Below are 27,935 nucleotides of genomic sequence, written 5' to 3'. Positions count from 1 at the left end.
GCCCCTTTTGGCTCAAATACGGGACGTCCCGGCTAATACGGGACGGTTGGCAACCCTAGTTGTACAGTGCGTAGATGCGGCAGACAGACGGGTCTCAGTTGGTTTGGTGTCCTATGCTTACTTTTAATACTTGTACAACTTTTGGCCCGTAATTTCAATTCACAATTTCAGCGACCAGAGAGAGGGGGGGGGGATATATCCGGTCTCTGATTGTGTTATGAGAGTGCTCTCATACTTGTTTGATTCTGAAATTGTATATTGTAGTGCCAGGAAAAGGGAGTCGGAGGCGGTGTATTAAGAACAGAGTTCTAATCTTTATTAGCCATTAATAACAGAGAGGTTGTCACATGAACTGCTCTGCTTGATGAGCTAGCAGGAATGGAAGCTAACGCTACAGGTGTTCCCACTAAAGGGTCCGTGTGGCAACACAATACGAGAGGTGAATTTTGTCCAATAACGTGTCACCACAATATATTTATATTAATATGTGTGTGTATATGTCCGCATCTGTAGCCTGTTATTGTCTCATTATACCGCACTGTGAATGAATTAAAAGTAAATATATAAGTTGTCATGAACACATCTGTCCATCAGACAGAGGGCTGCTGTGCCTCCTGTCATCATTAATGGACGTCTCTTTAAAATGACCGCTCAGAGGAGAGGAGTTCTCATTTCTCTAACCGCCTGCTGCTTCCCCTCCTCTCTCCTCGGTTCCCCTCCTCAGTCCTCCGCTTGCATCTCCTGTGGGCGGCACCAAGTCTCGAGGATAGGAGTCGAGGAGGGGAAATTTGAGTATTGAGAAACCTCTTGGGAGGATGCGTCACGTAACTTTCCAGGATGTTGTGGGATGGATCGACACAGCATGGGCTTCAGTGACGACCGACACCATCCTGTCGGGATTCAGAAAGGTCTAATCGGAGCTGATTCAGATGGAGAGTCTGAGGACAGCCCGGAGCAGGACACGCTGCTTCATCCGCACCTCTGTGTCGCTGTTAAACACTTCCACCGGAGTTGGCGGAAGTGTTTAACAGCGACACAGAGGATGAAGACTTCAGTGGATAAATGCGACTTCACCGAAGCGACTTACATATGTTTTTTTTTCTCTTAACGACACGTTTTTTGATAAAAGCGACTTATACTCAGTTGCCTTATAGTCAATATATATATGGTAATTTTTTTTTTTTTTGGGTCAACCTCTGCATCAGGAACATGCATTAATCAGCTGAATATCGGCTGAATATCCATCAGCGTGTTTCTTTTAACATATTCACTTTATCATTTACTATTTAAAATATTTAGTTATGTTTATTATTTCTTAACATATCACATTTTAAATCAAATTGTGTAATTGTAAATAAAGCAAGTCCTAAGTTTCCCTATCTCTAACACATATTTAGTTTACACTAAAATCCTAGAGCCCTACCTAGTGGTACATTTTTTTTGATAAATGTCTTGTTTTCAATTTGGGATTGTTTCATTATTTTACTTGCATTTTCATGATCCCTCATACCCTGACAACACAAACTGAAGACAAGCCAAACAAGTAGCAGGTGGTTGAAAATATGGAGGCTGGCGCCGGTGGGCCTCATTGTAGAGCTGGAGAAAAGGATATAAGGGTGTGAGGAGAGCGAGCGGCCCACTCTATAAAAGCAGGAGCAGAGAGAGAGGACTGTAGCTCAGTCTCACTTCAGACACACAGCGCAGCCATGAGCGAGGTAGGTGCTCTTCTTCTTCATCATGGTATTCCTCTGTCTCAGACCTGTCCAACTGAATTTGAAGACATGTGTGACACTGCTGGATGAATTAGCTTTTAAATGTTGTGCTTTGTCAAAACAATCTGAACTTTCTGCATGAAAGGCATGCTGGTTTAGCCCTAAGTGTAATATTGCATGACCAGTGATTGGAGTGTTAGTTTTTTTGATATTTTTTGTGCAAATGGACAGTGAATTCAAATCAGACTGTGAGTCATTACAACTTGTATGTGGATCTCAGAGAGGGCGGTTAGATTCTCATCATGTCAGAGAGAGAAATTACAAAGGATCGCAGCACGAATCTTTTCACTGGAAACACATCATGTCATTGAATTTTTCAAAGCTTGCTGCTAGACTTACTCACAGTGTGCACGGAGAGCGCTGCCTCCAATAAAAACTGTAACCATCACACTCAAATATCCTTTGAATCAATTACTGTAAGAAAGAAAATGTTTACTTATTTCTTCTCCAAATAGATTTCGATATGTCAGGAGAGAGACAGTTCCTTCGTATATTGCGTACATTTTTTTTCCCATGGTAGACATTGTATCTATCTAAAAACTGCATTGTCTGCAATTGTTGATGTGTAAAATGACTGCATTTATATTGTGCCTTTTCCACTATCCACTTTTAAACTACATGTCTACATTCACCCAAATACTGTATCACACATTCACTAACCCTAATCCATACAAAGTGCTCATCTTCTAATCAATGATTATTATGTGTTTCCACTGCACTATTTCTTAATGCTCTTAATGTCTTTTATTTTTGTAAAGCACTTTGAATTGCCTTGTGTTGAAAGGTGCTATATAAATGAACGTCACTTGCCTTGCCTAATGCACACTCAGCGATGTCATTTCGGCATAAATTCTTGATACTTTTCCAAAAAGTCAGAAACATAAAACAAATACATTATATCATTTCGGACACATTGATAAAGTGTAATGTTTGAATAAATCATTGTGTACCGGAAAAAGTAATGCTCCAGGGTCTGCAGGGACCCAGTTAGTAGGATAATCTGCAACAGCCCTCAGTTACATACTGTATGACTCACAAGTGAAATATATTTGTAAGTAAGTTCTTTCTCTGTGTGTACTGTAAACTGCTATGAACACCAGCTGCTATTTAAAACCCTATGAATCCTTTAATGCAGACTTGTCATGTCTCTGTCGCACACATGATACAGTCATGATGTTGACTACCCTCCAGCATTCTACCGTCAGAGAAGTATGCGAGAGAAGGGTCATGAATAAGAAATGACATGTAGAAAAAATTAAGGAACTTCAGTCACACTCCTGTCTGCCACAGAACCGTGTAAAGGGCCAAGGCCGAGGAGAGTATGTTGTTCTGGATGAATAATTAAATGGAAATCAATGGCAACCTCCCTCTAATTTTAAATTCCACTGCTCAGACTCACACAATGGTACCTCAGTGCTCATCAGCACGAGGAGTCTGCATTTCTATTCAATCAATCTGTTGAGTTTGGAGAATTTTCTAGATGAAAGAGTCATCTTTCCTTATTACTACAACCTGCCTTCAAAGCCTGAGCAATGATTTAGTTTCTGTGTCATATGATATAACCAACCCGGTATCACGGCAAGACGTGAACATGTGACGATTTACCATGCTGGGAGACGTGAAGATGTCACGATTTCGTCCCTTCAAACGTGACAGTTACACGGTATTGTTAATGGCCCAACCAGTGGAGATATACCCGGAAATGCCAAGCAAATGCTACCCCGACGGTCGGTTTTTATTGTCAATATTAATATAATAATGATTTATTTTGTAATAGTCACACTGGATTTCGCCGATTTTCTTGTTGCCCCAGCTGGTCGACACCTTTTAGCAGAAACAAAGGCTACATTAATGTATTAAATCAATGTTAATCCATGTGTGTGGATGTGGAATGAACGGACGTGACGTTGTGCGATTGCGTTGCCAGGCAACAGCTTCGGTTCAGGTTAATTTTCAAACTCTTCAACTAGAACCGTAGTTATATTTAAAAACATTTTAGAAGGCCTCACAAAATGCTTTAATGTAAATGTAAATGTGAAGGAATGTGTGTATAACAAAATACATCCGTCATTAACAATACCGGAAACAGACGTAGGCAAGATCCTCAGCTCAGTGATTCGATGGTTTAGCCGCAAGGCACATTGGGAAATGGTGTTTATGCGATGTGAACAGTGGCGGCTGGTGGAAAACATTTTTGGTGGGGCTATGGAAATAGGGACCAAACCATACTAAGGCGGTCCGGGGGGATCCTCCCCCAGAAGAAATATTTGAGAAATGACCCCTTAAATTATCTGGTGATGTATATAGGCTTAAAAATATGAGATAATCCATATCTTCAGTGTGGTTAGCTATGAATCTTCCAAAACTGTGCAACAGTACAGTAGGCCCACACAAACTGCAGAACACTGGTGCTTTGGGAACACTCAAATGATTTAATTCCTATTTAAAATCAGGAGACTAAATACGAACATTATGTGTGTGTGTGTGTGTGTGTGTCATACTTGCCAACCCTCCCAATTTTCGCGGGAGACTCCCGATTTCATTGCCCTCTCCCCGGTTTCCTCCCGGGGTCATATTTCTCCCGATTTCTGACAAAATCAGATTTACTGACGACTGTTTCCACTCAGACTTTAATACAGCTACACCATTGTTCGGTTTCCATGGTAGCGCGTCTCTTTAGCAGCGCGCGCAACTCAAAGTTTGAGAGGGTGAGGAAGATGAAAACTGAACAAGAATCGACAACTCCACCCTCTGCTCACTCCTTTCCTGTAAAATACAGGTCCAGCCCACACATATGCTCCATGGTGCTACAGGCATTGCCCTTACAACTACAATAAGCATGTAAATGTTAATCTACAGCTCCGGCGATCCACTAGCACCGAGACGCAGCCATCCTCGACAACTACTGTAGCGTCACCTTGGATCCGAGTCCAAACAACTCACAGACACACAGGCCAGGGCGCTGACACGGTGATCAAACATGTGGGAAGAGGGTGGGCGGCGCCCCTAGTGCCCCCTATGGGCCGGCCGCCACTGGATGTGAAATCCGAAAACATTTTTAAAAAATAAAATACTTTATTCCGGGTGTGCTTGCTTTTCTCTTTGAAAGTCATCACATAACGGCATTGTAATACACGGTTCGGCTGCATTAAATATTACATATCTGCCGTAGTTCTCTATTTATAGAGCCCTGATGAGAAGACTTCTAGACAAACAGGAAGAACTGCCGCCAAAACTGAAAACGTGACATGGATCATAAATATATCAGCAATTAAACAACATCTTCAATTTCTCTTCACACAATACGTCTCCTTGCAGTATCAATACTAATTCGGCTGACTTTCATATTTGATCCAATTGGTAGCCTAGATAGGTTATATTTACACCATAACGGTGCACAGCTGATAGAAAAGGACTTTTTTTTTTTAAGATATTACTGATTTTCTTTGAATATAAGAATGTAAATACTGAGTTGAGAGAATAGTCAGGGGTTTTTGGTGATGGGAGACACATCTATGGATTCAGAATTTCAATAGCTTACTGTTAAATGATGGATATACCTAATAACAGAGCTTATACTTACATATCGTCACCTTCTTAAACTAATGGCCTAAGTCATATTTTGGAGAAAATGTTTTTTTTGCCTAAATCATCTTTTCTTGATGCTGGCCACCTCTGGTAAAATTGCCTACATCCTTATTGAAAAGAAAGTGCTGTTCCTACCCTGATAGTATAATGGCCTATGTCAAGAGTGTGACTTAGGCAATATATGCAACAACAAAAAAATTGCTTAAGTCACATTGTCTTGTGACTTAGGCCATTTGACAAGCTTTACAAAATGGCTGCTTCAAAAAGAAAGAAAAACTAACAGATAAATTAAGTTATTTTCATGGTTCAGGGCTTGTCCCCTGTTGGTAAGTGATGTTTACTATACTATAGGCTAGGCTATAAATGTTGTGTAGTTATTTAGTCTTTTAATTTCACAATTTATAGTTACTGTAGCTAATGTAGCTACTGTAGGTACTATAGTTACTGTAGCTAATGTAGCTACTGTAGCTCCATGAAGCATGCACACATTTCCCTCTGGGACAATAAAGACTCATCTAAAAACGAATCTAATCTTTCAAAACTAACGGTTATAATTACAGCATAATTATAAATAAGGAAAAGTACATTTTGCGTTCGTCTGTTTTAATTCTTAATATTGTCCTTTTTCCACATTACATTTCCATCTTATTAGGAAAGATTAAATGTTTGTTTAACTGAATTTGGCCAAATAATATTCATTAAATAGCTTTAATGTATTAATGCATAGGACCACAGTGCAATTACAAAAATGTTTTTCACAATGATCACACAGTTGTGACCGTACGCCTACTCCTTTTTGGTAGGAGATGCACTTGACTTTTCAGACACCGATCAGGAATCATCCAATGAAAATGAGACTGTCGTTAAAGAGGTGGAGCAGCATGTACCAGGCCAAGACACTGTGGGTGTTTCTCAATGTCTTGGACGCTTCCTTGTCCTCCGAGTCAGGTCCATCAGAGGCTAGGCAAGATTCATTCCTGGCTTTCGGAGAATGAAGAATGGAACAGGCTAGCAAGTGTGCAGGTGTGCGTCATAGGAGAGGCCCCGCCTTACATTTTCTGCCAAAGATTTTGGGAATTGGTCCGTGCGCAAAGCATTGTGGGGATTTTTAGACCGCGGAGTCTACACATGTGCAGCCTCGAAATTTCCAGCAACGAATTACGCCGGCCTCGGTAGAATTCCAAGGATCCTGGACATTAGAACAGTCCTTCGGCGGCACTCGATGACGTAGTATCCTTGAAATAGTGGCTCTGGAGCAGCCTTACTCGACATTGAGAAACACCCTGAATCAGATGGAGCAGACAATAACCTAAACACTTTCATTGAAGAAGAGAGTGTTGCTGAAGATGCCTTAGCAGAACCGTCCACACCATGAAGAAGACATAGATGATGATGATGTTATCATTGACCCAAACTACAATCCATCCTCTGATGAGTCCTCTGTCCCTGAAAATGAAGACAGTCTGGCAGCAACTTCAGAACATTATGGTCCTCATCTAAAGGATGTGTATGAAAACAATATGGTCAAAAGGAAACAACATAAATACCTCAGCCCAGAAACATGGAAGCAAAATGAATCCAAGAAGAAACGTCTCAAAGGAATGGCATACAAGGCCAAATGTGGCAAAGAAATAGCTGCCTGCAAAGGCTATGGGCCTTCCCTGCAATCCGAAGTTCTGTCAACGAGTCACGACTTGAGACTGGCAATCCATTACAGAAGAGCAGAGGCAGTGGATATTTCAGAAAGTTTGGTCAATGGACAACTGGGAAGAACATCGGTTATACGTCACCACTTTGGTCACAAAGGTTGCCATGAAGCAAAAGAAAGAAAGTTGGTGAGGGATCCAGGCGCAGTTCATCATTTTCCTATAACTGAAACTTCAGGATGGAAGAAATCTTAAAGTGTGCAAAGCTTTTTTTCTTCAACACTTGGTATCCCTGAAAGAACCATTACACTGGCTGAACAAAAATACCATCGACCATGACGAACAAGTGGCAGACCCGCCAACTACATCTCCACCTAAGAGTGGCAAAAATGCAAAGCTGGAAATGGCTGTTGCAGATTTCCTTAAGGACTGGTTATAGGATATGCCCACTGTTGATTCGCACTACTGCCTACAAAGACACGAAGTTCCTTCACCCAGGCACAACCATCTCCCAACTCTATCAGGAATATGCTGCTGAAGTTGACGCTCTGCCAATCAAGGCGAGGAGGTTTCAGGACCTTCCATCCATGAAACATGTCATGCCCTTCGAGTGTCATCAGCTTTTTGACAATTTGTCACACACACACAGGGTTGGGAGGGTCACTTTGTAAATGTAATCAGTTACTGATTACTGATTACATGGCTCTGAAAGTAATCCGAATACAGTTACGTGTCTTAAAAAAGTAACGTAATCAGATTACTTTTAGATTACTTTTGGATTACTTTCTTTTTCCATCACAGATGGGTATGTTTTGGTGTACAGGAGACACAAAAAGCAAAAGGAATGTGTTTTTACTGTTTTAATGGCTTATCAAGAGCACAACTGAAACACAACATCTGAAACGATGTAACAACATAATTAACTTTTTCGGGATGCAGTTTGGGATGTGAGGAGTGAGGGACACGGCTTAGAACGAGCGTGTCGCCTTCTGTCCTGCCAGTGTTGGCAGGGCATGAATTAAAATGTCAAACTCGGACTTCATTTTAAGGACATTACGGCCAGGGGTGTGGAGCTATATTTGTTTAAGCACCGGATTGGCAAAACAGGAGAGTGTGTGCACCAGTCTGCCTTGATCTATGAATTCATGGCCGTGACTCTCACAGTATCTGCTGCCCGCAGCTGTTTTATAGAAGGAACACCTCCTTCACTTCATGAAATCTCTGCAGCACCAGGAGGCAGCGGGAGGGTTAACTCAGCCTCTGAGAAGACGAGCACGCAGTGCCTTTCACGCACCGCCTTCACTGTGTTTACCTTCAGAAATAATCATTAGTAAGGCTAAAGAAAGAGCGACCGCAGGCTGATGTGTTTTAACCACACACACCCGATTTAAACGCAGACTTGTGTTCCTCCATGTTTCGCTGTTATTGTTTCACTGAGCGGACCCGCGATTTTTTTTCAAACGCTTTTTTGGTCCATCTGCGGCGGTAAAAGGTTTTGTGGGCTGTGATGATTCGGCTGTACCTTTAGTAATGAATATTAAATGTTGTGAGGAAATCTTTCCACCAATAATTCCAATAAGTAATCCAAAATGTATTCACTTCAGGTTTACGAAAGTAACTGTAATCAGATTACTTGTTTTTCAAATGTAACGCGAGCTGAATACAGTTACTTGATTTTTGTATTCTGATTACGTAACGCCGTTACATGTATTCCGTTACAACCCAACCCTGCGCACACACACACACACACACACACACACACACACACACACACACACACACACACACACACACACAAAGATGACTGAGAAAGGTTCAGGGGAGAAACTGATTTAAATGGAAAAGGGTTAGCTACAATTAAAAACACAGCAAAGAAGAGCTGGAGGGAGTAGTGAGGAGAGGCACATGCCTCCTCAGGGTTTGCTTTACCTGCCTTTTGTTTTATTTAGCTAAGAGTGATTTAAGTTGTAGCTTTTGAGTTTGCTATATTGAATTAAAGGGCCAACCACGGCCAAACTGCCCTCTGTTTCCTGAGATGCTCCTCTAGCATTTTAAACTGTTAGTGGCTGACCCAGCCCCATGGTCTGTCACAGTAATGCGGAAAAGAGAAGTGCACTGTTTTGCCTAAGTCACTTACTCCAGAAGTAATAAAGGCCTAAGTCAGGTTTCAAATTGCCTAAGTCACAACAACATGTTCGTAAATTGGCCTAAGTCATCTAATCCTCTTATTTTACACAATTGACAGACAGTGTTATTTGCATGTCAATAGTCATATATTGTCATAACCTTTTTGTGTGAAATAATTAATATATATCATATATTCTATATTTGGTTAAGTTTTTTCTGTTTTTTTAAAAACTTTCAAATATGACTTAGGCCATTAGTTTAAGAAGGTGACGATATAATACATGAAACATAGCTTACCCGGGTGTAAATGTTACCCTAGTTTACCACTGCCTACTTTCCACATTCACCAACTCAGCAACCCGGCATCCTGGAAGCAAGTAAAGAGCAGGAAAACGCTGGAAAAAAGATGTGAAAACAGGAAATAAAACCACCTTAAGGTACTGCTCTCGACAAAGCATCAGCCATTACATTTTCGGAATCTTTGAGATGTCGGATGTCCAAATGGAAAGGCTGTAGAAACAGGGACCATCTCATTAACCACTGGTTTGGGTTCTGCAAAGACTGTAGAAAGGTCAGGGGATTGTGATCTGTGTATATCACTATTGGCCTATAACCACTCCCTATATACACTTCGAAGTGCTGCAATGCCCAGATCAATGCCAGTGCCTCCTTCTCTACAATTGAGTAGTTCAACTGGTAGGAGTTCAACTTGCATGAGAAGTAACTGACCGGGAGCTCCATACCAGAGGCATCTTGCTGTAATAACACGGCACTGGCACCCGTATTACATGCATCCACTTTAAGATGAAAAGGCTCCTCAAGACTCGGGGCTCTCAGCACTGGAGCGCCAATAAGAAGATCCTTAACGTCCTTGAAAGCCTTCCGACACTGAACTGACCAGTTAAACTTCATCCTTTGACTTATCAGGTCAGTCAAGGGAGCAACAACCGAGGAGAAGTTTTCACAAAAACAACGGTAATAACCTACCATCAGGGCCGCCCCTGGCCAACTTGGGGCCCCAAGCGACATTGTGAGATGAGGCCCCCCCCCCAACCGACAGGAGTGAACTTTTTTTTTTTGGAAACAAAGTAGGCTACTTTGCAAATATAATTCCTGTTTATTATTATTATCAACGGTTACTTTTTTATACAGTGAGGTAAATGGTAAATGTGCATGTATGTCGCTCAGTATGCGTTTACAGGTGAATTTTGCATTTCCTGCCAAATACTAGCCTCAAAAAGATAAAAACATAATTAATGCAAATAAACTACTTCTACTAATAATAATAATCATAATCAATTCAATAATAAAAATACTATATTGTTTTATTATAATATAGTTGTAATATAGTCAAGACAAGACATGCTTATGACATGCTCAAAAACTGATATTTCTTAAATCTGTATTCTAGTTCCCTCTGTCAGCAATGTATCAACAACTACACACACATTTCTATCAGTGTTTCTCTGTGTTGTGGTTGACATGATGATGACTGTTAGGAGTTAAGGGGAGAGGCTGAGCATCACCATGAAATGTGCAAATTGACATAAAAATGAATAAAAGGGGAAAAAATGCTCCATGTTTTTTAGGCTGTAAACTTTAACTGTTATGTAAGCCAAGTAGACAGACAGTATCACTCTTCCTCCTGTATATTAGCAGATAAAAGGCATAACATAATGAATGAATGGTAAATAAAGAATACTGGAAATAACTGCATCTCCATTAGCCTATATCAGGGGTGGCCAACCAGTCAGAGGTTAAGAGCCACATTTTTTCTATGTTACTGCAAAGAGCCACATCAAAGTCACTGATACCGCTTGTTTCAGTTTTTTGTTTTCTGTAGACAAGATTTCAACCACGTCACTGATGCATTTTTGTGGCATTGGGATATATATTTTTTAAATCCTCTGGAGCAGAGAGAGGAGCTGTGGATTATTGTTATTGATTAATGCATCAGTGTTTCTTAGGGTCAAAAACACTAAACTCACAACTTAAAATGAAAGCGTTTAGTTTATTTAATAAAAGAGCACATGTTCAATGTGAAAAGTGACAGTAGTTATAGATTATTTGCAATTTGGTGCTATATATATATTTAAAAAAAAATGATATATATTTTTTGGGCGCAGCGCCCCTCCAAGACAATGGTAGGGGAAACACTGGATAGTGTTTAATCAACGATAGGTTTCCCCCCCCTCAAAGGTGATTGGTTCACTGCATCGCAGGTATTATTGTGATTGGCTCTTGGGCCACATCAAAATTAAGACGCGCTCGCGCTGTCATCCTCTCCTACTGACACCTGACACCACACATACGTGGGGAGATGGGGGAGAGCCGGGACGAAAGTAACACGGGACGAAAATAACGGAGCGATTTTATCCGAGCCCAAACAACTTTGACCGGCCAAATTATGTCAGAATTATCAACATTCAATACTTAACAGACCTACTAAATATCAGGTTTAACTGTCAGGAGTAGTGTTGTCACGATACCAACATTTTGGTTTCGATACCAAGTCAAGAATTGCGATTCCGATTCTTTTTCGATACTTTTCTTTAAAAAAGGGAAACAGTCTTAAATGTAATTATTGTGCTTTATTTCACACCAGAACCATAACCATAACACAACCTTGTAAACAATGAGAACAATAAATAAAATAAATGACAAGAATTCGTATTAAATAAAATTAATAAATGTCTTACAGACAGGCCTCATGGTGTCCGTAGGCTTGCCCTCACTGTCAGAGATATAGCTAAAATACATCAAAATGTCGCTTCTGGCGTCTTTTTTGTCAACAAGCCGAGGCGCAGCGGCAGTTGCACTCCCACTTGCAGCCATGCTTCTCGTTTTCTCACATACTCTGGCAGCAAGTGCGGGGCTGAGAGAGGGGAGGGACTTAGAACGTGCTTGAGAGGGGCGGGACTGCAGGCACGGCTGCAGTGCAGGGATTGGAAGCAGAGCGCTGAACACACGGCTCGTATTAAAACGGCGCTTTCTCACCGGAGTACTTTTCCCCGGCATTCTTAAAGTAGGCCTACCGATAGGCCTAAGAATCGTAACGTTTTTAACGGCAGGGTATCGCGGTATACCTTTCAAGTATCGGTACACCGTGCAACACTAGTCAGGAGTCAGTGTCTCTCCCCCAAACTCACACATTTACAATTCGATATGAACTGAAGAGCCGCATGAAACTAGGCAAAGAGCCGCATGCGGCTCGAGAGCCGCGGGTTGGCCACCCCTGGCCTATATGCTCTGCAGAGACTGCCTTCTTCATGTCGTGAATTGCAGCTGATGTTTTAAGATGGCAATTGGCAATTTGACTTATAAAACATTCGTAAGTTGTACATTTGACTCATACAATAACCCACCTTCGAGTGCTGCGCTAGTTTCTTCATGTTTTGTTTTTTGCGCCGGACTGAAACTGTCTTTTCACCGACATCTCTTCACCTGCACTAGTGGCCGTATCAAAGCCGTGATTGGTCAGATGTCGATTCATTGCAACGGTGTCGGGTTACAGACGTGCTCCTCTTGTCACCTCTCACTCTCACTCTCGCGGGGGGTGCGCGGAGAACTGAGCGGAGAACTGCGCACAGCAGCTGAGGCCCTCTGGGCGGGGCCCCCTGCGCAAGGCGGGGCCCCATGCAGCCTGCGTGATTGGCCTGTAGGGAGGGGCGGCCCTGCCTACCATGCCAAGAAAACGAGCCAACTCCTTCCTGGTGGTAAGCGGAGGAAACTTCTCAACGGCTTCCACTTTTGCCCTTACTGGACGCACAGTACCCTGACCAACAACCTTACCCAGATATGTCACTGTAGCCTTAGCAAACTCACACTTGGCCAAGTTCAGTGAGATTTGCCCAGACCAGGCGATCAAACAGGGCCTGGATGCGCTGTAGGTGCCCTGACCATGTGTCACTGTACACCACCAAATCATCTAAATACACGGCACACCTTTGTAACCCAGAAACCACGCGGTTCATCAATTGCTGGAATGTAGCCAAGTGCGTTTCTAAGACCAAATGGCATGACCGTGTCGGAGTATAACCCTGTTATTAATGACTGGATGTGTCAGAACTTTCTCCAATTAAACAAAGATAAAACTGAGGTTTTTTTTGTCCTCGGCCGCCCCGTAGTTTCAGAGCGCATCGAGTTTAAATACCATCTACAAGCTGATGCTGACAGCCCCGCTCCTGCCGTCCGCTTGCGGCAGACCACACTTCCACGCTCACTGGCAGGCACCGACTGGCCATCGGGAGGACCGGGAGGGTGTGTGTATGTGTGGCGCGAGCGAGCGAGAGAGAGAACGGGCACACCTTACCTGTATTGTTGTTGTTAGCATCTGGTGCTAGCTAGCTGCGCTAACGGATAAGGAGCTGTTTCAATGAAAACAGAGGAGCGACATTTCGCCAACAACTGCGCCGAGCAAAGTCAGCACGGATAGTGCGCGCAACATGATTGCAGCGTCCAGGCAGCTCCGGTTCGAGCGTATGCCTTGAGTTGCACATAGCTCCAACGATCCATCACAGTGTCTACACACACACACACACACACACACACACACACACACACACACACACACACACACACACACACACACACACACACACACACACACACACACACACACACACACACACACACACACACACACACACACACACACACACACACACACACACACACACACACACACACACAGTATTGTATTATTGTATTGTATGAGAGAGGTTCCAGGTTAAATTGAGGCGGATATTTTTAATGTTCAGAGGTTGTTATGTTTAATATTCATGAGTATATTTGTCATTGATCAAATGATAATAAGCAAATATTTGCATAGAGCAGTGTTTCTCAAACTTTTTCATACCAAGGACCACTTAACCAATAAAAAAACACTCGCAGACCACCTAACTCCACAAATATCCCAAATCACATAGTTTTTTCTAGAACAGATTACAAATCGCCTGGAAATGGTACAAACAAGTGGCAACATGTGTGATGAAGGTGTTGCGCTGGGCTATATCATGCAATCGAAAACTTAAGCTCGCTCCATTGCGAAGATATTCCCGCGAGAGTGCGGAAAACTGAAATGTATTTATTTATTTCAAATGTGAACCAACCAACCAATATACTCACGGACCACTAGGTGGCGCTCACGGACCACTAGTGGTCCGCGGACCACACTTTGAGAAGCACTGGCATAGAGCATATGTGTCCACTCATATGTTGATAAGAGTATTAAAAACTTGAAAAATATCCCTCTAAGGAACATTTAGAACAGATAAAAAATGTGCGATTAATTTGCGATTAACTATGGACAATCATGCGATTAATCGCCATTAAATATTTTAATCGACTGACAGCCCTACTAATAATACAAAGTTATTATGGCTGTGTGTACCTTGTGTGCACCGCCTAGTGGTTAAAGCACGTTATTGAATTAGTTGTGTATATGATATGTCAATAAACCTTAGAAAATCTTGAAAGGGATATGCAAAATAGCCATTATACACAGTCTTTAATATCTCGCCTGATGGTTGGCATTTGACAATCACCTTCCCTGAATTTTACTCAGGTGTTTTGTTTAGTAATGGATATTGAATATGGAATAAAGGTTTTGACAAGACCTGGTGTAACAATAATCAAAAAGGACATTAAAAGAGCTCCAGATGTTAATTATCTAAACAAAACAGCACACCTGAAATGTATATTTAAATACGTTATTAAAGAGCCTGTGACACCGGTTTCACCCATCATCCAAACCCATCAATTTTAGTAAATATTGTCCCCTTGAAACCGTTACTGAACTGATTTGGGCTCCAGCTGCACCGTTCCGGATCCCATCATCTGCATGACAACACACTTTGTCCGTGTTTGGCTCTCTCGCCGCACAGTGAAGCGTTCCCGCATTGACGTCACTTCCGGCTTCCCCCAAAATTTCAAAATGAGTCGAAGGAATTTCCCCGCGATGTTCGAAATTATTGATATTTATCGGAAAGGTATCGCACCTTCTTTTTTAAGCTGATGGTTCGAGATTACTAGTAGCCCAATATTTCATTGCACAACAGTTGTTGGGAGGCTGTCACAGGCTCTTTAAGGGCAGTGAATGAATTTGTTCTGTATGTTTTTCAAATCAGTGTTATAAGTGTCAGACAGTGTTACATTGCTATTATTATCCTTAAAATATATGTAAAACAAAACCACTTATGATCTTTTTATTTGAGTGGTTTACTAATGACAGTTAATTCTGTTTTTGCTATTGATGGTTTCATTTTTGTGAAAAATAATAAAATAATAAAATTCAATAATGTGCTTTAACCACTAGGTGTCCCTTTCTATCAGCTGTGCACCGTTATGGTGTAAATGCAGCCTATCTACCAATTGGATCAAATATAAAAGTCAGCCGAATTAGTGTTGATACTGCAAGGAGACGTATTGTGTGAAGAGAAATTGAAGATGTTGTTTAATTGCTGATATATTTATGATCCACGTCACGTTTTCAGTTTTGGTGGCAGTTCTTCCTGTTTGTCTAGAAGTCTTCTCATCAGGGCTCTATAAATAGAGAACTACGGCAGATATATAATATGAAATGCAGCCGAACTGTGTATTACAATACCGTTATGTGATGACTTTCAAAGTGAAAAGCAAGCACACTCGGAATACAGTATTTTATTTTTCAAAAATGTTTTCGGATTTCACATCACACAAATCCATTTCCCAACGGCTAAACCATCGAATCACCGAGCTGAGGACCTTGCCTACGTCTGTTTCCGGTATTTTTTATGACGGATGTATTTTGGTATACACACATTCCTTCACATTTACATTTTAATTTACATTAAAGTATTTTGCGAGGCCTTCTAAAATGTTTTTAAATATAACTACGGTTCTAGTTGAAGAGTTTCTAAATGAACATGAACCGAAGCTGTTGCCTGGCAGTGGCAACACAATCGCACAACGTCACGTCCGTTAATTCCACATCCACACACATGGATTAACATCGATTTAATACATTAATGTAGCCTTTGTTTCTGCTAAAAGGTGTCAACCAGCTGGGGCAACAAGAAAATCGGCGAAATCGAGTGTGACTATTACAAAATAAATCATTATTATATTAATATTGACAATAACAACCGACCGTTGTAGCATTTGCTTGGCATTTCCGGGTATATCTCCACTGGTTGGGCCATGTTAACAATACCGTGTAACTGTCACGTTTGAAGGGACGAAATCGTGACATGTTCACGTCTCCCAGCATGGTAAATCGTCACATGTTCACGTCTTGCGTGATACCGGGTTGGATATAACATGTAATATCATGTACATTTAGCAGCTTTTACTCTGTACAGACACTTTAACATCAATCGTCTCTCTGGCCAGTGCTGTCTGTATATTATTTAAAATCCCTTCAACAAAAGCCCACAGTTGCACTGTAACTGTATTAAACAACCCACTCAATCCAAACGGATCCAGCCAGACATCACATATTAAAATGCACATTTACAGTTGCTATTCTACAAATCAATATTATTGCCAAATAAGTGGTCAAATTGTGCTAGATGTGAGGAAACGAGGCCAAAATTGAGTCCATAAACATCAAGCAGTTTGATTCCTGTGGTGAAAGTAACTTGACTGGGTAGTCTGTCGCCATAGTGATGAACATTTAATAATTTCCAGCTTCTCTCTCTAGCAACTGATGGAGACTGAAATCCTCTTTTTTAAGTTGTGTGCTCAGTTTCAGCGCAGTCTCATGCAGGCTGCAGTCCAGTCATTTCACTCACACATTCCCGTCTCATATGATTTACAGAAACATATTATGTTATCATTCATAATCATGTACTCTTACCAAAAGTAATCCATAAAGCCTGGATTTTAGATAATTGACCTCGAGTAGGAAGAAATATAAAAACAAATCCCCTCTTATTCTTGTTTGTTTCCATGATTCGTTCTCATTCTTTTGGTACCTGTTCTGATTCCTTCTGACATGCAGATTGTTGTGCATTTAAATGGTCTGCAAAGGCTAACTTCACTGTGTTCCCTCCAGAGGGAGTTTCTCCACACTCCCCCTTTCTGCCTGAAACGCCTCCATTGGACTCCTTTGTTTACTTTATGTAACATAATGACATCACTATGTCATGGTAGCACTTTACATTGTACGTGATTGACTAAGTGGCCGGACATCTCTAAATGGTTTACCAATCACAACAGAGCCGGCCAGCTAACCAATCACAGCAGACTGGGCTCTGGTTTCAGACAGAGGGTGAAAAGAGGTGCTGCAGAACAATAAAGAGCTTTTTGAACATTAAAGCATGGAAACATGTTCCAGTAGAGACACTAAATGCTAATATGAACCTGGAAATTAACATTATAGGGCCTCTTACAGACTTGATCACCTACAAACCATTATTCAACAACAAATAATTTAGTTAGTAACATTTTAATCATCTTTTTTGGCCAGCAGTCAGGACCCGGCTGTGAGGACGTCTCTGTCGGTCTGTGTGAACAACACTGCAGCACATTCTGATTTTAAAGTAATAACGTTCAGTTTTGAGAAGTTGTGGCACTTATTCACAGTAAAATTAATTCCACACCACTATACTGCTACACACAGCTACAATGTTCAAGTTAACTGCATGCTCAAAATGTACGCATGTGCCAGTTATTAAAATAATTGCTACGTTTATAGCACATTTTAGTAATACAACAAAAACAAAACAAAGTCCTGGCCCAGCGGAATGCTGGACCCTGGCTTGCGTTACGTTAATGATAATTCAAATTTTAAATTGTAACACATTTCCAATATTACATACCCTTTTTTCATTTTATTATGACTTCACATTGAAATAATAGTTATTGAAACTATCAGAAAAACAATGTTGATTTGTACCTGGCTTTAGAGTCCCATTTAGGGTTACATTTCCTTCACCCTCTTAGTCTTCTGAATAAAATCACTTTATAAAAGTGCATATTGAGGATACCTGTCCTTCAATCAGAGTGGGTTCTTGCTGTGTTCACCTGAAGCACTTTAATTACTGTGAGAGTGGGGGCTCTGTTTGTCAAACACACTTGTTTCATCAACCAAAGTGGAGTAGAGGCTTTTTTATTAAATTAACGAGATAGAAGTTGCTGATCAATGTAAAAAGGACAAATGCTGAGCGGGGGGAAAGTGGTCAGGGATGGATTTCCTTAAAACCCTCTTTTGCTGACTGCGACTCGACCAATGTGATGAATAGATAGAAAACGTCTCTTAATTTGAACATTGGTCCTTTAGAGAGAAAGAAGATGCTTTTGTGGTGCCAATACTCGCTGTAACTGCTAATCCTGGCTTCTGTTGCAAATGTGTAACCATGGAAAGTACGGAAATCTTTTACTTATGTGAAAGTAATAATACCACTGGGTAGGAATACTCTATTACAGGTAAAAGTCTGGCATTCAAAATGTAACCTAAGTAAAAGTACAACAGTATAAGCTTTATCATATTTTCAATGTACCAAAAATAAAGTTATCATTATACAGAATACCGTTTTCAGAATAACATGATATCAATGTTTCTAATTAATGATCCTTTATTGTCAAACCAATGACAATGTTGCAGCTGATGGAGGTAGAGATATGTTTTAATTACTTTTTGTACTTTAAGGTAACTTTGTACTTACAACATTTATTTTCCAAAGTGCAATATTGTCCTCCAAATTGTAGTGGAGTAGGACTAGGAAGTAGCATTAAGTAGAAATAAAAAAATGTCCTTTAGGATCTTATAAACCATAAGAGCAGGGTTGGTGGTGGTCAGTGTCAGGGAAATTGTTCAGCGTCTGTTATATTATTGACTGAATTCAAATCATTTCATTTCATTTCATTTTTATTTGTCCCGCTCATGGTACACAAAACCAAATGTACAATAATTGCCACAAAACATGAATCTACCATTGAGCGAAAAGGAGCAGGGAGAAGAATACAATCTTATGTGACCTGCCCCTTTCACAGCCAAACATAACAGTATCTTAGGATACTAAGAGAAACACACAAAAAAAATACTTATTTCCCACTTGACGGTTAACGGAAAGAAACAAAACAACACCAAAACATCACATGTATAAGGAAAAGAAAAGTGCAACACCCTCATCTGAGTCCTACTGGAGAAGAAGGTGGAAATCACTTACACAGTGTATATACAGTATGTAGGGTTTTAAATGTGAAAGGTTACACAGTGTTTCTCAAACTTTTTCATACCAAGGACCACTTAACCAATAAAAAAACACTCGCGGACCATCTAACTCCACAAATATTCAAAATCACATCGTTTTTCTAGAACAGATTATAAATCGCCTGAAAATGGTACAAACAAGTGGCTACATGTGTGATGAAGGTGTTGCACTGGGCTATATCATGCAATCGAAAGTGAAACTTAAAGGGGACATATCATGCTATATTTGAACAATATATTGTAGGGCCATACCTATAAAGTACATACATATAGTTTTTTTTTCAAAATACCAGAAAGATCCTGCATTTTAGCCATGCCTCATTTTTCTCTATTTGCTCTTTCCAGCGCAGTTTTTGCAGGGGGCTGATTCTGTGAGCTGCAGCTGACCACGCCCCCCTGCAGGAGAGGGGAGCGTGCTCTGAGATCAGCTGCTGGGCTGCAGTGGGGAGAAGAGGGGGAGAAAAAGAGATCTCCGTCTGTGTTTTATTCTTATATAAGTAAGAAGAGAAGTAATGGGGCAGAAACCCTCCTTTTTACGCAGCGGTCCAGACATAGACATCAAACGGCGACACATATTCAGTTGCCAGTTACTTTGGCATTAGGGCAGGGATATCTAGATACTTCCCAAGGTTTGAAATAATGAATTGTGCTACTTTTAAAGCAAGCAACGATGTTTTCAAATCTGTAACCAAAAAGCTCCTCAAAAACACTATCGAAGCAGTTCCTGCCGTTGCTACGTTAGTTCAAACAGTAACAACAGACTATTTTTCTTTGCGGATGCATGTCAATTTAAATCAATACATATAACTTTTTTAAATCAATAAAATCATTTTCTAAATCCATAAAATAATTTCAATTAATATTGGGAGTCATATTGTTACTTTGTTGAGAATGTGGCCATGTAATAAGCGGGATAATGTGCAGCAACTTGGTCATTATGGGGAAAAGACATATGATTATATAGAGTCATTATTCATTTGTTTTAAAGCAGGAGGCGCAAACGCTTGCCTCAGGGAGTGAGAAAAAGAGCCACAGCGGAGAATAAACAGAAGGGCAACCATGCACGGGAAGTCTTCTTCGCTGCTTTTGTGGCAGACTCCAGCGCCACTTACAGGCCTGGCATATGTACTACAGCGTCTCCAGCGCTTTCGAACGGCAATGGCCGCCCGTGACCCAACCTCTCATTCCCCTGATAGGTAGAGAATTGACCACTAAGCGGAGCACCCCTTTTGTGACGTAGAAAATAATTCAAATCTGGATCAGTCTGTATCAGATCCGTTACAGCCCCTTTTTTAGAGATTTGGGTATGGAGGAAAAGAGAGAGGGTTGTATTTTCTGACACTTGGTGAGTTCCCTGACACACCGGGGACACATTCATGTATAAAAGACGTACAAGAGTGCATTTTGCATGATAGGTCCCCTTTAACCTCGCTCCATTGCGGCGATATTCCTGCGAGAGTGCGGAAAACTTACATTTATTTATTTCAAATGTGAAATTTTACCAATATACTCACGGACCACTAGGAGGCGCTCACGGACCATCAGTGGTCCGCGGACCACACTTTGAGAAGCACTGGACTAGAAAGGAATCAATAAGGTTAAAAGGAATAATAAAGTGTGCCGTGTTTCGTTCGGCCTACGGACCTTTATTGTTGTATGCAATCCTTGTCCACACTACTGTATGGTCCGTACGGCACAACATTGTTGTTTGGTGCTTTTCTTCTTTTTTTTCTGGGATAGTTTAAATGTGGACAGACAATTTATACAATATACTAATGTAAAGCAGGTCAAATGGTTGTAGCAACAAGTGCTTAAGGCAATTTGTATATTTAAAATGTCCGGAACTAGTGTAATAGGTTATTTGTTGACAAATTGCCTATAATCCAATGCCAGTGATGAGTAGATGCCCTTCACAGTCCCGCTATAAAGCATTTAATTTCTCTTGACATAATACATTTAAATAAAGTCAACCTTTAAGTTTTTTCAGTGTGTGAAAAGAAGCTATATAATCGTTTCCTCTGTGGAATGCCTTTTGATTCATGTTCACGCCAAGCCTTGTTGTGTACTTCTATTTGTGTTCATGCTGCACACCTTATAGTGTATGATGTATTTTGTTCCATGTTTACTCATAGTTCTGACGGTGTGACTAAGGCATAGAAGAAGCAAATAAATAAGACGTGTCCAAACAGTAAACGCCCTGTTTAAAGAACAGACCTGTGTTGTTGAGAAAGGAGCTACACTTGACAAAGTAATCTTGCATGTTGGCAGTGGCGAACCGTCAGGGCCTTCAAGGTATTCAGAGAATACCCTGGAACACTCAGATAAAACAAACAAAAAAATCGATTTAATTATATAAATAAAATGTATATAAAATTAATAAATGAGAATGGTATCTGTGTTGTTGATCTGTAATATTACAGTGTTACGTTGATTTGTTTGTCCTTCTCAGACCATGCACTACGCATTTCAGTGGTGTTGTGTTAGAAAATAAAGCAACCAATCAGATCTTGTCCTTCAACCAAGGTATTCTACATCCTTGATCGAATGCCCTGGCCGTTGCACTGAATGAGAGCGTACGTTTGGACTGACAGTTTGATCAACCAATCATATATTGATTTGTAGCCAATGGGCGTATTCTTTCAGAGTTTCCCTCGGTTCCAGGGTATTCCAGAAGGCCCGCTAGTTAACTGGCTCGAGACAGAGGATCTAGATGAATGCGACGAAGCAATTCATGCCATTTTATTGTTTTTAACGTTTTAAGTGCAACAGGTGAAGATGAAGTTTTTGCGGAATTGTTGTGAGTACCCTTTTCAAGACGACAATTCAGTGAAAAGACGGACATTATAATGCCGCGGAAGGGGGGCGGGGGGTAGGCGGTGGTGGGGGGGTGGGTGTGTCTACAGAAGGTCCAGTTGTGATAGCCACGGTTCGCCACTGCATGTTGGCCAACTGCTCTCATGGCTGATGTCACTTTGCATTGCATCAAAAGTTGAGCCTGGTTAAAAAAAATGTGCTGACAGACTGGCTCTATTCAAATGTATGAGGGCTGCCTTTTTCAGTCCGGAATTTGCCTTTATGTTTGACCTAGGGGTTTGTTTAAACAAATGTTTAAGATCAGCTACAACGCTACATCAGTTTCTGTTCAACTCCAAAACAGGCTTGGGGAGTAACGGATAACATGTAACATGCGCCATAACTGGTGGCGCGGCACTGCTGCGACCTGGGCTCCTGTCGTGTGCTGCAGTTTTTGTGTATTTATGTCTGGTTAAACGTTTCGTCCGTGATTTAAACCCCACACTGTGTGTATGTTGGAACAATGACGACCCTTGCGAAACTTCTACTGGCACTCTTTATCCTTGAACTTTTTCAACCATGCCAAACATTACGGGGAGGAAACAACTTGGCCCTGTCATACACCAGAGACGCACTGCTGGCCCTCCGTGCTGCGGGAAGCTTCCCAACCTGCTGGAGGACATACGATCTACGGCTCCGAGGAGACGTCTCCGTAGAAGGGGAAGGACGGGAGGAGTACGGCAGCGCCTCAGACGGAGAGGCAACAGGCCGCCTTTACCCTCCATGATACTCAGTAATGTGAGGTCGCTACGGAGGAAAATGGAAGAGCTGCGGATCAACGCTACAGCCTGTTTCGAGTACCGTGAGTCGTCTATTATCTGTGTATTTATCAATGACAAGTGGTGCAGACAACACACTTTGCGTAAGACTATCTGCAGCCCCGACGTTGAATTTATGTGCTTGAGCCTAACCCCCTGATCCCACTGGAAGCGTCTGCGCTGCGGCTGTGCCGCGCTGCGACTGTGCCGCGCTGCGACCTCCTCCTGCGTCATAACCCACCAGGCGCGTTTCAAAACGTTGCGGAAGCGGAGCGTCGTGTGTGCAGCCTCGCAGTTGTTGGATGAACGTTCCACTTCCTGCCTGCGCCGCGCTGCGCCGCGTGAAAAATAGGATTCATCCTATATTTTAAAAATTCCTTGCGGCGAGGAGCTTCTGGGACGCTTTGAGCCGCGGCGCAGCGCGGCGCAGCGGGTCTGGTGGAATAGCACCCATTGACTAGAGTGGCCGCGATCGCTAAAAACGCCGCAACGCAGCGCAACGCAGCGCAACGCAGCGCAACGCAGCGCAACGCAGCGCAACGCAGCGCAACGCAGCGCAACGCAGCGCAGCGCAACGCAGCGCAACGCAGCGCAACGCAACGCAGCGCAACGCAACGCAGCGCAGACGCTCCTGGTGGGATTAGGGGGTAAGACCCCTGTACCTGCATAGAGAGTTTGGGAATATAATTCTCTGCACTGTTTATATTCCACCCAGCGGGAACGCAGCAAGTGCAACAGCTCAAATCACTGACTGTGTTCACCACTACACACTCCTGACGCTCCGGTTTTTATTCTAGGGGACTTTAATCATTGCAAACTTGAACTGTCACTACCCGGTTTTCAACAATATGTTACATGTGAGACCCGGGAAGATAATATTCTAGACAAATGTTACGGAAATGTGAACAACGCATATGTGAGTAGAGCCAACCCCCCGCTTTCAAACTCGGACCATGACACTGTTCATCTAATACCTACCTACAAAACGGTTCTCAAGCGTAATATACCACAGACCAAGACTGTAAAGGTTTGGATTAGTGACAGCATAGCAGAGGTCGCGTTAACCGAATATTTTCCGTCTATGACGTTTTTTTTTTTAACAATGACGGAAAAATCTGAAAGCAGTCCGTCATTTTGACGGATTAGAACAAACTCGGAACAGCGCTAAAGTTTCCCCGCAGCGAGGCTCCGGTGTTAAGCATGCCTGCCAAAAAGGAAATGATACCGTTTCCAAACCCAACTTTGCCCTACAAATCATTGAAATGTCTGTAAATGTTGGCTTTACGCTGTGCACTCCCGCGAGGTGCAGTGGGCATGCATAACACGGCGCTAACAGTTCACAAGCGTGCTCTCCCCCCTCCGGTTGACAGTTCTCTCTCTCACTCTCTCTCTCTCTCTCGCTCTCTCTCTCTCTCTCTCATATATCCACATGCTCAGAGAAGCTAGAAGGACACATAAGGAAATTATTGAACAGAACTTTTCTACAAGGAACTTTGGGACACTATGAAGGCAATCACAAATATGACTCCAGCTAAAAAAACTCAGTATAAATCCTTTTATCTTGAAATGGTATTTTTCGTTTTTAACCAATCGCACTCAGCATGTCAGGGTCAACAATGCCCTCTCAGAGCCCCGGACCATCAGTACAGGAGCCCCCCAGGGTTGTGTGAGCTCCCCGGTCCTCTTCACACTGTACACAAACGACTGTACGAGAATCCACCCGGAGAATTATATCATCAAATTCTCAGATGATACAGCCATCCTTGGCTTAATGCACAAAGGCAGCAGTTCATCGGCTTACCACTCTGAAATAGAGAGATTTGTGCAGTGGTGTGATATTAACCATCTAGTGCTGAATGTGAAGAAGACTGAGGAGATGTTGTGGGACCCAAAGGCATGTGGGTGACCTTAGGCCGGTGGTTATCCACAATGAACCCATAACTCAGGTCAGCTCCTATAAGTACCTTGGTGTCCATCTGGATAATACACTCAGCTGGAAGGCGCATGTTCAAGGTCTGTGCTCTAGACTTCAACAGCGATTGTACTTTCTGCGTCGACTCCGGGCTTTCGGAGTCGACCAGAAGTTCATGTTACTGTTCTATCATGCAGTGTTGGAGAGCATCATGAGGTATGGTATTACTGCCTGGTATGGTAACTTGACAGTGCAGTCAAAGTCACAGATCGCTCGCCTGGTACAGACTGCTATGGAAATGATGGGGGTTAAAAAATACCCATCTCTCCAAAACATATACAAGCAGTCCATTATCAGACAGGCAAAACAAATGGTGTCTGATCCCACTGTTGGAGCACCACCCAATGGCGGTGGTGGAAGGTTCACCTCTGCTCCGCGCGTCCCTTGATGACTGATGATGATGATGATGAGCTAGTCAAATTACAAAAGAAGGAACTCAAAGCACCAGGATAGAGGTTTAAACAATAATCTGTTTTACTGGTAGAAAATAACAATACACAATACAGAACACTCTGCAACAGTACCAAATACAGAGTGCTCCGGGCTCAATTCCTACCACCGTGTGATATACGTACTACGACAGCCAGTCAGGAAGAGAGCGTCGAGCATAAGAATGTTACAGCTTAAATACAAATTCTGTGGGAGGAGTTGTGACTGTTCCTCCTCCCTAGCTATTTGTTATTGGCGATTTCACTTCTGGGCGAGCTAGCCAGTGAGTTGGCAGTTTTCCATTGGTCGGTTTCACTTCTGGGCGAGCCCAAGACAGTGAGCTGGTAGTTCTCCATTGGCCAGTTTCACTTCTGGGCGAGACCCTAGGCAATGAGTCAGCAGTTTATTGATTCCATCTCCTTACAGTGTGTGTGTGTGTGTGTGTGTGTGTGTGTGTGTGTGTGTGTGTGTGTGTGTGTGTGTGTGTGTGTGTGTGTGTGTGTGTGTGTGTGTGTGTGTGTGTGTGTGTCCCTCTTCCCTCAGGCAGATCCCACAGTCATGCTTTGGAGTAGTAGAATTGTACAGACAGAGGACTCTTTAACAGAACGCACACATCTTATCATGTAGCTTATCACACAACAGTCACATGTTTCCCCTCTGAAAGCTATGCTTGTATAGATTTAACCATCAATCATCTCATGACCTCCTTAGGTTTAGTTAACTAACAAAGGTTAACTGTCCTCATACCCTCAGGCCATCTCTGAACTTCCTTTCACTCCAAAGTTAGCTCACTTAGAATGAATGCATCCATTGATAAATCAGAAGGACCATTGTCTCTCTTAACTTGTGTGTGACCCAATTCAGAAACACACATCTTATGGAATATCAGGTGACATAAAAATGAATATACCAGAATTACACTTTGAATTAAACTTCCTGCTATAACACGTTATTTTAATACTTCACCACCCACATACTCCACCCAGAATTCCAGCTCCTACCTTCTGGTAGAAGATGCAGGGTTCCCAAGAGCAGGCTGAACCGCTATAAGCACTCATTCCTACCTATGTCGATTAAGCTTCTTAACATTCACATGAAATGAAATGTACATAGTCAAATGTAATGAAATTTACTTTTTAAATGTTGGCCATGAGGGGTAGTGCAATAGGTCGCCATTGTCAGTATGTGCGTCTGTGTATTGTGTTTGTTCAAACGGTGTATGACTGATGATATGTGTATGTCTCTTAATGTCCACTATGTTTGTATATGTACATGTATGCGGAACTGCATGATGGAGTCCAGAACAAATGTCCTTACGGGGACAATGAAGTATATCTTATCGTATCGTAACATGATTACATAATCAGGAGGAGAGAAAAAAAAGTAACTGTATTCCCTTACAGTTATATTAAGATAGACGTATTCAGATTAATGTTACACTTAAAAAAATGTGGGATCACTTGCAGGATTACGATGTATCAATACATATCAATATATGGGTGTACTGCTTGAATTTTCTTTTTGGTTTTCATTTAGACTACTTTCATTCTTCTTTATTTAAATATATGTTTTTAATGCAGTAGGTGGACACCTGATTTATTAAAACAAAAATACTGTTTGATTTTAATTCATATATTAAACTAAAACACTTTTTGTAACCTCTAATATTATGTAGGTCTAGCATACATTTGGATCCTAAATATGTTGGTTTCTTCTTTCCTAAGTTTACATTGTCTGTCATCTTATTGATATTTATTTTCTCTTTTATTTCTTTGCATTATTTTGGTATTCAGGTAATCCAAAAGGCTTAGGGTTAGTACATTACTTTTATATTGTGATATTTAGATGTGATTTTCTTTTACAGGTAACTAGTAATAGTAACAGATTACATTGTTTTAGTAACCCTCCCAACCCTGCTCCAAGAGCTGTTGAAGGACTGTTTCTAGTTTAACTTGGGTGTTTTAACAGAAAAGTCAGTTTAGGCCCAGTATAGTCCCCCATCGTGTCATGTTGTTCATCTTATCTTTGCTCAGCTCACTCTTCCTCCTCCATGTTGTCTTCGTGTTTCCAGTCTGATGTGGGAAGCTGGCAGAAGATGCTGAGGGTTATTGTCTGTGACCTAGTTTTTCTGTCTCCTCACTAAATTGTTAATAGATCCTGAGTGCCGCATGGAGGCTCTCTGTGGAGCCAGAGTTGCCATAAGAAACACACACACACACACACACACACACACACACACACACACACACACACACACACACACACACACACACACACACACACACATTTCAACAATTCCCTCCATGTCCACACAAACCCTGTTTCGAAAACATACATGGGCACCAATACAACTTGAGTCTGACAGCTGCTGAATGATTTGTATGAATGCATTCTGCACCAAAAGCAATCCCAGTATCACTGTTTCTGTTCTTAAATAAGTAAAACAGCATTTTTTTTAAATTATTATTAATTTAACCCCAATTTAACCCCAAAAGCATTTCCTCTAATTGTATTTATTTTAATTAAAAAAATCACTGAGATGTGGAATGTATTCTGTCAGGTTTTAGTGTGTTATTAACAGTGTTGTGCTAGTTA

The sequence above is a fragment of the Gymnodraco acuticeps genome, unplaced genomic scaffold (assembly GCF_902827175.1).
Source record: "Gymnodraco acuticeps unplaced genomic scaffold, fGymAcu1.1, whole genome shotgun sequence".
NCBI lineage: Eukaryota > Metazoa > Chordata > Actinopteri > Perciformes > Bathydraconidae > Gymnodraco > Gymnodraco acuticeps.
This window is presented reverse-complemented; position numbering follows the sequence as displayed.